Below are 13,341 nucleotides of genomic sequence, written 5' to 3' on the forward strand. Positions count from 1 at the left end.
AGATTGAGCTTCAGGTCACCAGTGTAGCGCAGTCTACCACGGCGCTATTGTTTATCGTGAAACAAGCAGTTCCTGTTACATTGAGCGGCAAGGTGGCTGAACGGTTTAGGTTGATTGGCCGCATAAACACCGTGGACGCCTTGGAAATTAAGGAAATAGTAGAAATATTTGGAGATGTTTTCCAGCGGCAGGGATAAATCAAAGACGTAGCCTACCACATGGAGCTGACACCTGAAGCTCGAGGCGTCGTCAAGCCAGCGCGACGAATCGCCATCGCCCTTCAGGAGCGCGTCGGAGCTGAGCTGGACCGGATGGAGCACGACGGCGTCATTGCTAAGGTAATAGAACCGACTTCCTGGTCTAGTCACTTGGTTATGGTAGTAAAGAAAGAAAAAGTACGCATATGCTTGGACCCATCTGACTTAAATAAGGCACTTCTGAGAGAGCACTACCACATGCCGACGTTAGAAGATATCCTACCGCGGCTGCATGGAGGAAAATTTTTTTGTACTCTGGATGCATCGTCAGGATTCTGGCAGATTAAGTTGGACGAGCCTAGCTCCCGCTTATGCACTACGAGCACGCCGTACAGGCGATACAGATTCCTGCGCATGCCGTCGTTCGGCATCGCTTCCGCGCCGGAAATTTTTCAGCGGGTAATGCACCAGGTATTCGAGGGCTTGAGGGGCGTTGCCGTCGTTATGGACGACATATTGGTGTGGGGACAGTCGCGAGAGCAGCACGACAAAAATTTAGTAGATTTGCTGTCCCGGTGTAGACAACAATGTAGACAATATGTGTAGACAATATGAAGCTCAATAAGAACAAGTGCAATTTCTTCCAGCTATGAGTCCGCTACATGGGCCACGATCTGACTCCAGAGGGCCTGTGCCTGGACCCCAGCAGAGTCGAAGACATCGTGCAAGTTCCGCCACCACAAAACCGCAAGGAACTCCAAGTTTTCCTCGGCATGATCAACCGCGTGGCGCGGTTTGTCGTTAACATATCCACGTTGTCAGCGCCGCTTCAAGAGCTGTTGAAAAAGGACGTCTCATGTGTCTGAACAGACCAGAAAGATAGCAGCATTCGTCAGCTTCGAGCGACCCTCACAAAGGCGCCAGTCCTTGCTTATTTTAACCAAGGAAAACCATTCACCTTGTCACTAGACGCCAGTCAGCATGGAGTAGGAGCCGTTCTTCTACAGGACGGGCAGCCAGTTGCCTACTCATCCCATTAGCTAACGGCAGCACAGGAGCGCTACGCGCAGATCGAGAAGGAAACATTAGCAATTGTTCATGGTTGCACAAAATTTCATGATTACATCTTCGGACAGTCAGAGGTTACCGTCGAGTCGGATCACAGGCCTCAGGAATCTATATTCAGAAAGCCACTTTGTGAATGCCCGCTATGATTGCAGCGCATAAGGACTGTTTTGCAAAGATTCCCAATCAGGATGACGTTCAAACCAGAAAAGGAGTTGTTTCTAGCTGATGCGCTTCCTCTCCTACGGAACTAACTGACGAGACAGAACAATTTCAAGTGAGCGTTATTTATTCGCTTCCTGTGTCAGTCAGCAGCTCGAGAGTATTCGGCACGAAACTAACAAAGACGCTAGTACGGCTGAACTGCGCCGTTACTCGAGCACAGAAAGGCCGGAAACGAAGAACCATGTGCCGCATGCCCTGCGTCCATACTGGTGTTATCGCATCGAGCTGCACGTTGAGGAAGGCCTGCTACTCAGTACGAACAAAAGTCATTCCTCCTGCCAAGCGACCGGAAATTCTGCGCTTGCTACACGCCGCACATGCAGGCGAAGAAAAAATGTTGAGAGCCAGAGAAGTAATGTTCTGGCCCGGCATGAAGGCAGACATCTCAGCTCTAGCTAAGTCATGTGCAGCGTGCGAAAAGTACAAGCGCAGGAACACTAGACTGCCTATGCTGAGCCACGAGATACCAGGCCTGCCATGGCAAGTAGTCGGGCTTGATATTTTCTACCACGATGAACACATCCTACCTAATCCTCGTGGATTTCTACTCGTTTTTTTTTTCGAGGTTCAAAAGCTACGTCAGACAACAGCGACAGTGATAAACCATGCGTGCATGCTCGTCTTCGCGACTCATGGAATCCCGGCAAATCTGTGCAGTGATAATGGCCCACCTTTCAACAGCGCGTGCTTCCGCTATTTTGCTGCGCAGCTCAGAATTGCCCACCTAACTTCAAGCCCGTACTATCCTCGTGGTAACGGCATGGCGGAGCGTGCAGTGCAGGAGGAGAAAAAACTCCTAACGAAGTGTCCTTTCGCAACCCTCGAATTTTACACCGCCCTGCTGGAGTGGCGAAACATGCCAAGGGACGAGCAACTAAAGTCGCCCGTTCAAAGGTTGATGGGCCGCCAAACAAGGACGCAGTTTCCGGTTCTCCCCCAGCACCTCGAGCCGCAGACTGTGCCACCACAATCCGTTCGCAATCGCCCCCAGTAAATAAGACAGAAGCAGCGGATCTTCTACAACCGGACGGCCAAGCGTCTACCACATCTTCGAAGCGGGTCTCCAGTATCAGTGTACGTCACCAAACGCAGAAGCTGGTCGCCAGCTGTGGTTGTAGGCCCTGCAGGCACACCTCGCTCGTACACCCTACTTAGAGACAACGGACAAGAGCTGCGGCGCAACAGGGAGCATCTCAGTTCCGAAGAAATGCAACCTACGTCGGTCCCTGAAGGAAGTTTCTGTGGAGTCGGTATCCCAGCCTGACCACATGGCGGAGCTACAACCTGAGGCCATCCTTCGTAGAAGTGAGCGTCTGCGTAGATCGCCACAACGTTACCCGCTGCCAGAGAAAGCACAGCATTAGGTCCCTGACATGAGAATTTGTAAACTCCCCCCCCCCCTTTTTTTTCTCTTCGAAAAGAAGGAAGATGTAAGTATGCGCACTGTCATGTTAACACGTGCCCTTACGGTACGAAGTGCGCATGCTCGTGCTTGTACCTCTCCTTATACAAGCAGCCCCTCGTCTGATAATAAACACACTTTGTTCCCTGCCTACCGACCGTTCACAGAAGGAACGATATTCCGGTGCCAGTTAAACGTCGTGTCTTCACGAGCCCCTCGACGGCCCTCAAGAGGATGCGTCGAATCAAGACCCGTCTACCGAGTAGGGCCCGCAGGAATCCTCCCCCTCGGACACCACATCGCGCGGCTTCAACTACTTGTTTGAAGTGTCGCCGAACATTTTACCTTCTAGCTCCTGGGGTTTGCTACCATCGACTGGAAGTAGATGGTGTTAGAAGCGTATACTTTTCGAAAGCTGAGCGCATCAAAGTTAACCACTTGACAGCACCACCAATCCCGTCTCCTCCAGTCGTGTCGACAAGGATCGTAGACATCACTCAGCCCAGCTGTTCATTTTGTTTTGTGCGGGTAGGTTGCTGCAGCGCATGGCGGAAGAGCGCTGCGGTGAAGCGGAGTCGCCATGCGTTCGCTGTTATTTTTTTTATCCTTATTCTTTTTTTGTACTCCTGTTTGCTAATCTTTTTTCTCTTAAATCTCTTTTTTGACAGCTAACTCGCGAGTTACATTCCTTCGGAGGAGATAAATCATCGTGCGGTGAAGAAAGCTACAGTTGTTCACGCTTACCTGGCCCTGATCACAACGTGACAATTATATATACGGCACAGCTTCTACACTACTATGTATCAATCAGGATGCGTCAGTACTGCAGAGCAAAGAAAAAAAATAGGGAACCAGGACGCAAACACGGAAGAAACTGTCAAAGTTTTCCTAACTATATTCCTGATTGCAGCGTGGAAAGGCAGGAATTTTAGCGAGAAAATCGAGGTATAATTTCCGTGCTCCTTGTCGTGTAGGTCGTATACGTGCTCTTTCGCTCATGAGTGACACCTATTTTAAAGTGCCTTTCTTTCTTTGAAAATAAAGCTAGTCATTAAATGCCGAATTAGGTTACGAGTGCAATATTATGCAGTTACAGTAGCGTGCGAACTAATTCAGTTAAGCTGAGCTCTTTGGCGTGCGTGCGATATTTTCACTGTGCCAATTAAGAATTTCAAGTACAGAAATTAGCAGCTATCAGGTTCTTCTCAGATCGCTCACCGCGGTCAGCATCATTCTGCACGCCGTGTTGGACTAAATCCCCTGAATGTTTTTCTGTTTGGCGGGTTGAAGATTTACGGATGACCTATAAATACAGGTATCCAATTTTAGTCGTACTGGTGGCAAGCGAGTTGTTGGGCGTTCGAATGTTTTACACATGATAAATAACCTGAAGGCCACGAGAACTACTGGTAAACACTGAGATTTATCAGAAAATGTGCGTCTTATTTTTTGGTTATTTACTGATTTTGGCTAAGCTTTTTATTTAATCTAGTTGTTCTCATTCCCTCTAAATGTATATTTCCACAATATTCCAAGCCTTTCCTTGCTAACGTCTATTCCTGCTTAATTTACTTCACTATTTCTAACTTCAAAAGGGCGCGCAGTCGTAGGGTGCCATCTGGCAGAGAGCCCAGAACTGCGAGGTATTCTGCGCCACCTGCCGAGCGCTCGTTCAGACATCCTTCTATTCTTACACTGTGGGCCGACATATGTGCTATAAGCGTTGGCCGAGCCCAACTTGCCGATGTAGCGCCTATGAAGGTGTCTCATTCTGTGCTACTTTGGAGAGTTGGTAGACGGAAGCCAGTTGGTGGCTTTCCGTCTAGATAAATTGCTCGCTCTGAGCGCATAGGTTGTGTGGGTGGGGCCAGGATTACACATGGTGGCTCCATGTCATGGACTGGTGCTTCTTGCATTAAAGTGTTTCTTGCCGAGGTGCCCAGTGCTTGCTGTACTTCCTCACCGACGAGATCGCTAACGCTTGCGAGCAGATGGTAGCAGCCAACCGAGTTTCTTCTGCATAGTGTCACTCATCTGCAGTTGTCCCTACTTCCCACCGTTACGTCAACATGGCTTGCAGAAAGGACTTGTGGTTCCCGGTACTGGTGGGCTCGTGGAACCATGGCCGTCAAAATCGTCGACACTTCACTGGTAAATTTGGCGGCAATCTTTGGTACGCTTCGCGCCAAGCCAGAATAGACCTGTTCCTTCACGCCCTGCACCAGTCATCTCACCTCCTTTACTTCAGTAATATTTCCTCTGACAGGTCTGGAAAGGCGCTTCGTCTCCACGTAAGCGCCGTATTAATTTAAATGGTCTCTTGGAAATCAATCAGCAATGCTAATTTCACGACGCACTCAAATTGAGGTAAATACAGTAGCCGTTGACATCTTGGTATGGCGCGTTACAAACCGTCTGTGTTCGCCTTCCGCCGAGTGGTAACGTTGAGCACGAGGGCCCTAATAAATATATGCGCCGACCGGACCTTCTTGAGAACACGCCACTCGTCGTAAGTTGCACGCAGCCCTGAAAGTGAGTGCACTAACGATGCAGAAGACTAACATGTTGTAGAGCTGATAACATATTTAAAGCGGCAGCTTTACTTCTCCCTCCCGTAGCCTGTTCAGCGTGTCTTTCATAACCACCTGAGGTCGCCGAGCCGCAGCTGTGCAGAAACTGACAAAGGAAAGGCGCATAACTGGCCCCCTGGCACACTGGACACCTCAGTCGTGCATTAACTTCGTGGCAGTAGTAACAACGTTGGCACAGGCAACGTTGTGGCTGAGGCTGACATAACATTACTGCGCATACGCCCACGGCAAGTTAACTCGCGTGTCGCAGGCCGTGGAGACCTTTGGCGACGCCTGCCCTTTCGTCGGCCGTGGACTTGATATCGGGGTTATCGCTGGATCTTAGCTTACCCCAAGCTTCTTTAGAGGCTTCAGGTAAGAGTTGTGAAGGATGCTTACGGACTTTGCACACCCACATCACATGGTAAAAGTTATCTTTCTCACCACAAGTGCGGCAGAAGGGATTTATTTTCCTTTCTACTGTCTCCACATGACCTGTTGTTGTTTAGTCAGTGTTCTATGGCGCGGTGGTACCGTTCTTATTGTTGTGAAGCAAGAGCGAAGAACCTGCACAAGACACTGATCCGGCAGCAGGCTATCCTCTACATCGACACCGCAGAGGACGCGGAGAACCAGAACAAGTGCTCTATATGCGGAGTTACACACTCCGGTGGCCAGCCAGGAAGACTGGCTATGTCGGCGACGGTCTCCACCTTAAGACTACTAGACTCGGAGGAGGCCGCCATCGCCGCGTCTATCGCCTGTACAGATGCTACTACCTAGTAAGCGACTTGAGTCGGCGATTGGCAACTTCGCCAGGGGTATGTATCCGGTCCCACCACGCAAACCCTCAGAGATATAAGAAAATCTCGTCTCTTGAGAGATACTGAGCTCATGTGGACCCCAGCGCACGCGGGGAATCCGGGAAACGAGGCTGCCCACCAACACGCTCGAGAATTAGCTGGCCGAGTGGTGGCGCAAAGTCAGCAACTGGAATATTTCTGTGAGCCTGTCACGTACTACGAATACAATGCACATTACAAAACAACGTTTGTGGCAGAAACGCGGAGCTGAAAGTATAGGCCGCCGGCATTCATTGTGCTCACTGGCGTTGGCGCTGACAATGTTCAAGACTCCAAATATTTTGAGGAAACGAATGCGCATAACTGGATCCCTGGGTCAGTGTACTCTTCAATCGCGCTTTAAGGTTCGTGACGGTGGTTAGAGAGGTGGGCTGCATGGATTAGCGCTGACAACGTTCGAGCAGACGTGCGGCACTTCAGCATTAGACCGCAGCGTTCATTTGGTAACAACCTCTCGCGATCAGCCATTAGTTTTACTACCACCTGCCAGGGTAGCAGGCTGCGCGCTCTGCCAATTTAGTGTGCGAAACGCACTCAACGTTACAGATGCCAAGCCGTGTTTAGTTGCCCGGTACACCACAGCTTTCGGTCTCTAATTAGTTTCACCAGTAGTTAAAACGCAGACACTTCTTTTTTGTTTAAACAGGCAGTATAGAAGGTATAGGAGTTTTTTGCTGTGCTTTTATATTCATACAAAAGTAGAATGATCAGCGTCAGCGTTGTGTACAAACCATCGGCATCAAATGAAACGGCAGCAGGACAAATAAAGCCTGATCAAAACAGGACAGACATATATGCAGACTCATATAAGTGCACGCGGTTTAGGTAACGCTTCCAAAAAGTACAAAATAGCATGGATCGTCCGGTGTCAAAATGAACTGCACTAATTTTCAGTTTCCCTCCACTAATGATTCGAGGTGTCCTTCACGGATTTCGAAAACGTTTTGTCTTTTCGTTCCCTGAAAGTCCGTGTGCTTCGGCGCATGGAGTTGACGCTGTGTCATTGAGATTCCGTATCTTCTGATTATGCTCAAGTAATTGCGTGCTTTACTTTCTAACTAACCCTGTTGAACTGCCACGCATAGGGAGAACTCTTGTAGACAGAATAATTTTCAACTTGAAGCTGTTGTTACGAACAGTTGTACCATATCAATGCACACCATATACCTCATCACCTTAATTCTACGTAAAAACAATTATATTGAGCGCCTAATTTCATAACCTATTTTGCCAAACTAAACACAAAAGTTCGTTGTTTTATTCCGTTTCAGTTTATTAATGCGAAAGCATTTCTAGGCTCTGTCGGCGGTTTCGTGTCCGCAAAATGTGTCCGCAGCAGTTATGGCGTTCCCAGCAGAGAGAACATCAAACGAATTGTTGTACTCAATAGAGGAAAATGTGAGGATAATGCGCAAAAAATTGATGTCAATCGGAATTCTAGTCCATTAATTAGAGCCAAAAATGTCACAATTGTATAGATTGGTTTTTAAGTTAGCCAATGGTTGTGAAAACAAGTACGTGGGTTGGTACCGAGCCAGGGCGTCAAATTTCAAAACGAAATGTGGCGCTAAATTTGAAAACTCTGAATAGGCGATTGAAATTAAGAGAGGGTATATTCAGAGTAAATTAGATTAATTAAGACAACTGATACAGCGACTGGGGAAATTGATGCATTAACATCGAACGTCGCAATCAGTAGAGGCACTTAACGAATTGATAACTAATCAACCACTGGATTACGCAAAGAAGGGTAAAGAGAATCAAAGAGAGGTAAAAAAGGGAAAAGATTGTCGAGGAGGCTTCAATGCTTTACCATTCGTCCAATTCGGGTCGCCACAGTGATCCCTACCGTATTTTTTTTCTTCTAGCCGGTATGCAAGAGCTAAACATGTTCTAATGCGGTTCCTGTGGCAGACATTATTATAAGGCGCAGTAGCTCTGCAAGAACATTCTTCCCTTTGACAACACTTCCTTAACGCAACGCTGCCGATAAATATTGCGTTAAGATGTAGCAACTGTTATAATGGCAGTCCGAAAAGAAATAGAGAGAGGCCGTCTCGATGTGGCTGTATAGATCACTTCTTTAGTTTTTTCTTGTCATGGCCGTGGAGTCGCCGTGGTGAATGTGGGGTGCTAGGAAAGGTACAAAGTAATTTTTCATGTTCGGTGCTCGTATTAGTGTTATTGGAATGGTACCTAGTTGTTAGCTCGCGTAAACATGCCCTTCGGTGTGTTATCACAACTGCACTGTGCTGAAATTTAAAACATAGTGGCACGCCTCCCACGCAAGAGCACCAGCAGCGGCCATATATAAAAATTCCCCGCGAATGCGTAATACTAAATATAATACTGCTATCGAATTACAATAGACTACCTAGGAAATCTGTCACACTATTTTTTTTCTGCCAGGGACAAAATGTTGTTCTGTAGGACCGCGGCTACCGTAATAAAGCATCTCAATGACGCATCAAAACAGAGTGGCTTGTTTCATAACTTTTACTAACACCTGGTTTGTCGTGCTTGAGCAGCAAATAATGCGCTATATTGCTGTAAACTATTAGAGACTGCTGCTAAATTTCATTTTTTTCCTTGGCTTGTTAACAGTGCAGCGTTATATTTGCATTCACGGCCTCGTCCTTTATTTACATGTTCTAGGGATGTGCTGTCATTTTTTCGACGCGTTCATTAAAAAAAATATTCGCAATTCATCGCTAACTTTATATAAACCGAGACGCCAACAATGGGGTACAGTGAATGCTTATGCTGATATGTTTGCACAACTTGCCCTCGAGTGAGCAAGCACGAGGCAGTTGGACGAAACGGGAAAGCGTATTCAGCTTGCTGTCACATGGTGTCACATGCTGTCACCTTAAACTACATGGTCAACAATCATACTCAGCATAATCGCAGGTACAGAAGCGTTGCACAATATGAATATTTGATCTGAAATAATGGAATGGGAGTTTCGTCAAAAAACGCCGTGTATAAAATAATTTGTCTTCTCAATACGAAGTGGGGGAACGTTTTTAGCATCTCTTTGCGCAGAGAAAGCCGCGCACCATGCCAAATGGCCTGCATTAATTGGTAACCCAATGGAAACCAGGTCATGCATGAACGCAACGAAATGTTCAACTGCTTTTGAGTTTCGCAAAATAAAGAAAATATTAATGTATAAAAGTTTCGTGAAGCTTCAGGACCACTGGAATATTGGAACTAAATTTGTTTTGCTTGCTAGGGTGAAACCAACGCGCCCGGTTCATTTTCAGGAAGCTTTCTTTCAACTGGCCAGCGCCTAATTAGTTGCTCATGAAGAAAAACGGCCGACCGGGCGGATTGGTAATGATTCGATATAGTTGAACAGCGCAAACAATCAGGATAGAATAGGAGAATGAGCACCCAGAGCGGCGCTGAGCTTATAACTGCGTTTTATTGGTAGTAAGCACGCCAATTTATACAACCCTAAAACTGCACACATGCGCGGTGTCAACCGCCGGCGTTATCATAAAAATAAAAACCACTTAAAAAAAATGTAGCGTCGGACCGCTATCCATTGTGAAGCATGCTTATTTCGCGAGTAGATAACGTCACAGATCGCTCGCTAAAACTCCCATTGTTTCCTGGTTGTCACTACTGAAGTTGAAGTGGGCCTTAACACTAGTGTATAATATTAGGTGCAGCAGTGAATGGCACAGCAGCACGGCGCGGCGGCTTTCACTTGGCGCGTTCTCGACCTCTTCGTCTCGCCACGACGGTCGCCTGTTTGGTATAGAGCGCTCAACTTCAAAGTGAATTTTCAATGTGTCGTATAAGCTAACCTCGTCGAAACAATGATTGTCTCATCTGCGGATGGTTTCTCCCCCCTCGTTGTGGCATGTTTCTAGTTAGCCACGGCAGCTTGCTCGATGGGCCAGCGCCGGAGGCGAGTGGGCATCCGGGCACCATAGGCCAGAGCGGCTAACAGGACGCATGTGTCGTAAATGGTTTCTCCCCCCTCGTTGTGGCATGTTTCTGGCTGGCCACGGCAGCTTGCTCGATGGGCCAGCGCCGGAGGCGAGTGGGCATCCGGGCACCATAGGCCAGAGCGGCTAACAGGACGCATGTGTCGTAAATGGTTTCTCCCCCCTCGTTGTGGCATGTTTCTAGTTAGCCACGGCAGCTTGCTCGATGGGCCAGCGCCGGAGGCGAGCGGGCATCCGGGCACCCTAGGCCACCACGGCTAACAGGACTCATGTGTCGTAAATGGTTTCTCCCCCCTCGTTGTGGCATGTTTCTAGTTAGCCACGGCAGCTTGCTCGATGGGCCGGCGCCGGAGGCGAGCGGGCATCCGGGCACCCTAGGCCACCGCGGCTAACAGGACTCATGTGTCGTAAATGGTTTCTCCCCCCTCGTTGTGGCATGTTTCTAGTTAGCCACGGCAGCTTGCTCGATGGTCCAGCGCCGGAGGCGAGTGGGCATTCGGGCACCATAGGCCAGAGCGGCTAACAGGACGCATGTGTCGTAAATGGTTTCTCCCCCCTCGTTGTGGCATGTTTCTAGTTAGCCACGGCAGCTTGCTCGATGGGCCAGCGCCGGAGGCGAGTGGGCATCCGGGCACCCTAGGCCACCGCGGCTAACAGGACGCATGTGTCGTAAATGGTTTCTCCCCCCTCGTTGTGGCATGTTTCTAGTTAGCCACGGCAGCTTGCTCGATGGGCCAGCGCCGGAGGCGAGTGGGCATCCGGGCACCCTAGGCCACCGCGGCTAACAGGACGCATGTGTCTTAAATGGTTTCTCCCCCCTCGTTGTGGCACGTTTCTAGTTAGCCACGGCAGCTTGCTCGATGGGCCAGCGCCGGAGGCGAGTGGGCATCCGGGCACCCTAGGCCACCGCGGCTAACAGGACGCATGTGTCGTAAATGGTTTCTCCCCCCTCGTTGTGGCATGTTTCTAGTTAGCCACGGCAGCTTGCTCGATGGGCCAGCGCCGGAGGCGAGTGGGCATCCGGGCACCCTAGGCCACCGCGGCTAACAGGACGCATGTGTCGTAAATGGTTTCTCCCCCCTCGTTGTGGCATGTTTCTAGTTAGCCACGGCAGCTTGCTCGATGGGCCAGCGCCGGAGGCGAGTGGGCATCCGGGCACCCTAGGCCACCGCGGCTAACAGGACGCATGTGTCGTAAATGGTTTCTCCCCCCTCGTTGTGGCATGTTTCTAGTTAGCCACGGCAGCTTGCTCGATGGGCCAGCGCCGGAGGCGAGTGGGCATCCGGGCACCCTAGGCCACCGCGGCTAACAGGACTCATGTGTCGTAAATGGTTTCTCCCCCCTCGTTGTGGCATGTTTCTAGTTAGCCACGGCAGCTTGCTCGATGGGCCAGCGCCGGAGGCGAGTGGGCATCCGGGCACCATAGGCCAGAGCGGCTAACAGGACGCATGCGTCGTAAATGGTTTCTCCCCCCTCGTTGTGGCATGTTTCTAGTTAGCCACGGCAGCTTGCTCGATGGGCCAGCGCCGGAGGCGAGCGGGCATCCGGGCACCCTAGGCCACCGCGGCTAACAGGACTCATGTGTCGTAAATGGTTTCTCCCCCCTCGTTGTGGCATGTTTCTAGTTAGCCACGGCAGCTTGCTCGATGGGCCAGCGCCGGAGGCGAGTGGGCATCCGGGCACCATAGGCCAGAGCGGCTAACAGGACGCATGTGTCGTAAATGGTTTCTCCCCCCTCGTTGTGGCATGTTTCTAGTTAGCCACGGCAGCTTGCTCGATGGGCCAGCGCCGGAGGCGAGCGGGCATCCGGGCACCCTAGGCCACCGCGGCTAACAGGACTCATGTGTCGTAAATGGTTTCTCCCCCCTCGTTGTGGCATGTTTCTAGTTAGCCATGGCAGCTTGCTCGATGGGCCGGCGCCGGAGGCGAGCGGGCATCCGGGCACCCTAGGCCAGAGCGGCTAACAGGACGCATGTGTCGTAAATGGTTTCTCCCCCCTCGTTGTGGCATGTTTCTAGTTAGCCACGGCAGCTTGCTCGATGGGCCAGCGCCGGAGGCGAGTGGGCATCCGGGCACCCTAGGCCACCGCGGCTAACAGGACGCATTGTCGTAAATGGTTTCTCCCCCCTCGTTGTGGCATGTTTCTAGTTAGCCACGGCAGCTTGCTCGATGGGCCAGCGCCGGAGGCGAGTGGGCATCCGGGCACCCTAGGCCACCGCGGCTAACAGGACTCATGTGTCGTAAATGGTTTCTCCCCCCTCGTTGTGGCATGTTTCTAGTTAGCCACGGCAGCTTGCTCGATGGGCCAGCGCCGGAGGCGAGTGGGCATCCGGGCACCATAGGCCAGAGCGGCTAACAGGACGCATGCGTCGTAAATGGTTTCTCCCCCCTCGTTGTGGCATGTTTCTAGTTAGCCACGGCAGCTTGCTCGATGGGCCAGCGCCGGAGGCGAGCGGGCATCCGGGCACCCTAGGCCACCGCGGCTAACAGGACTCATGTGTCGTAAATGGTTTCTCCCCCCTCGTTCTGGCATGTTTCTAGTTAGCCACGGCAGCTTGTTCGATGGGCCAGCGCCGGAGGCGAGTGGGCATCCGGGCACCATAGGCCAGAGCGGCTAACAGGACGCATGTGTCGTAAATGGTTTCTCCCCCCTCGTTGTGGCATGTTTCTAGTTAGCCACGGCAGCTTGCTCGATGGGCCAGCGCCGGAGGCGAGCGGGCATCCGGGCACCCTAGGCCACCGCGGCTAACAGGACTCATGTGTCGTAAATGGTTTCTCCCCCCTCGTTGTGGCATGTTTCTAGTTAGCCATGGCAGCTTGCTCGATGGGCCGGCGCCGGAGGCGAGCGGGCATCCGGGCACCCTAGGCCAGAGCGGCTAACAGGACGCATGTGTCGTAAATGGTTTCTCCCCCCTCGTTGTGGCACTTTTCTAGTTAGCCACGGCAGCTTGCAGCGAGCCGTGTGTTCGATATTTTGTGCTTTTCTTCTGCGTTGCAAGGCGTGTGTTTTATATTGCGTGCTCTTATTTTGTATTGTGATATGTTTCGTCCGAAGTGTGG

The 13,341-nt window shown here is 50.7% G+C and overlaps 1 pseudogene; it reads left to right on the forward strand.

Annotated features, from left to right (window-relative positions):
- Nucleotides 1-218: 218 nt before the first annotated feature.
- On the forward strand, nt 219-2,751 carry LOC144112091 (uncharacterized; annotated as a pseudogene).
- Nucleotides 2,752-13,341: the final 10,590 nt, after the last annotated feature.

This window comes from Amblyomma americanum, unplaced genomic scaffold, assembly GCF_052857255.1.
Source record: "Amblyomma americanum isolate KBUSLIRL-KWMA unplaced genomic scaffold, ASM5285725v1 scaffold_51, whole genome shotgun sequence".
Taxonomy (NCBI): domain Eukaryota; kingdom Metazoa; phylum Arthropoda; class Arachnida; order Ixodida; family Ixodidae; genus Amblyomma; species Amblyomma americanum.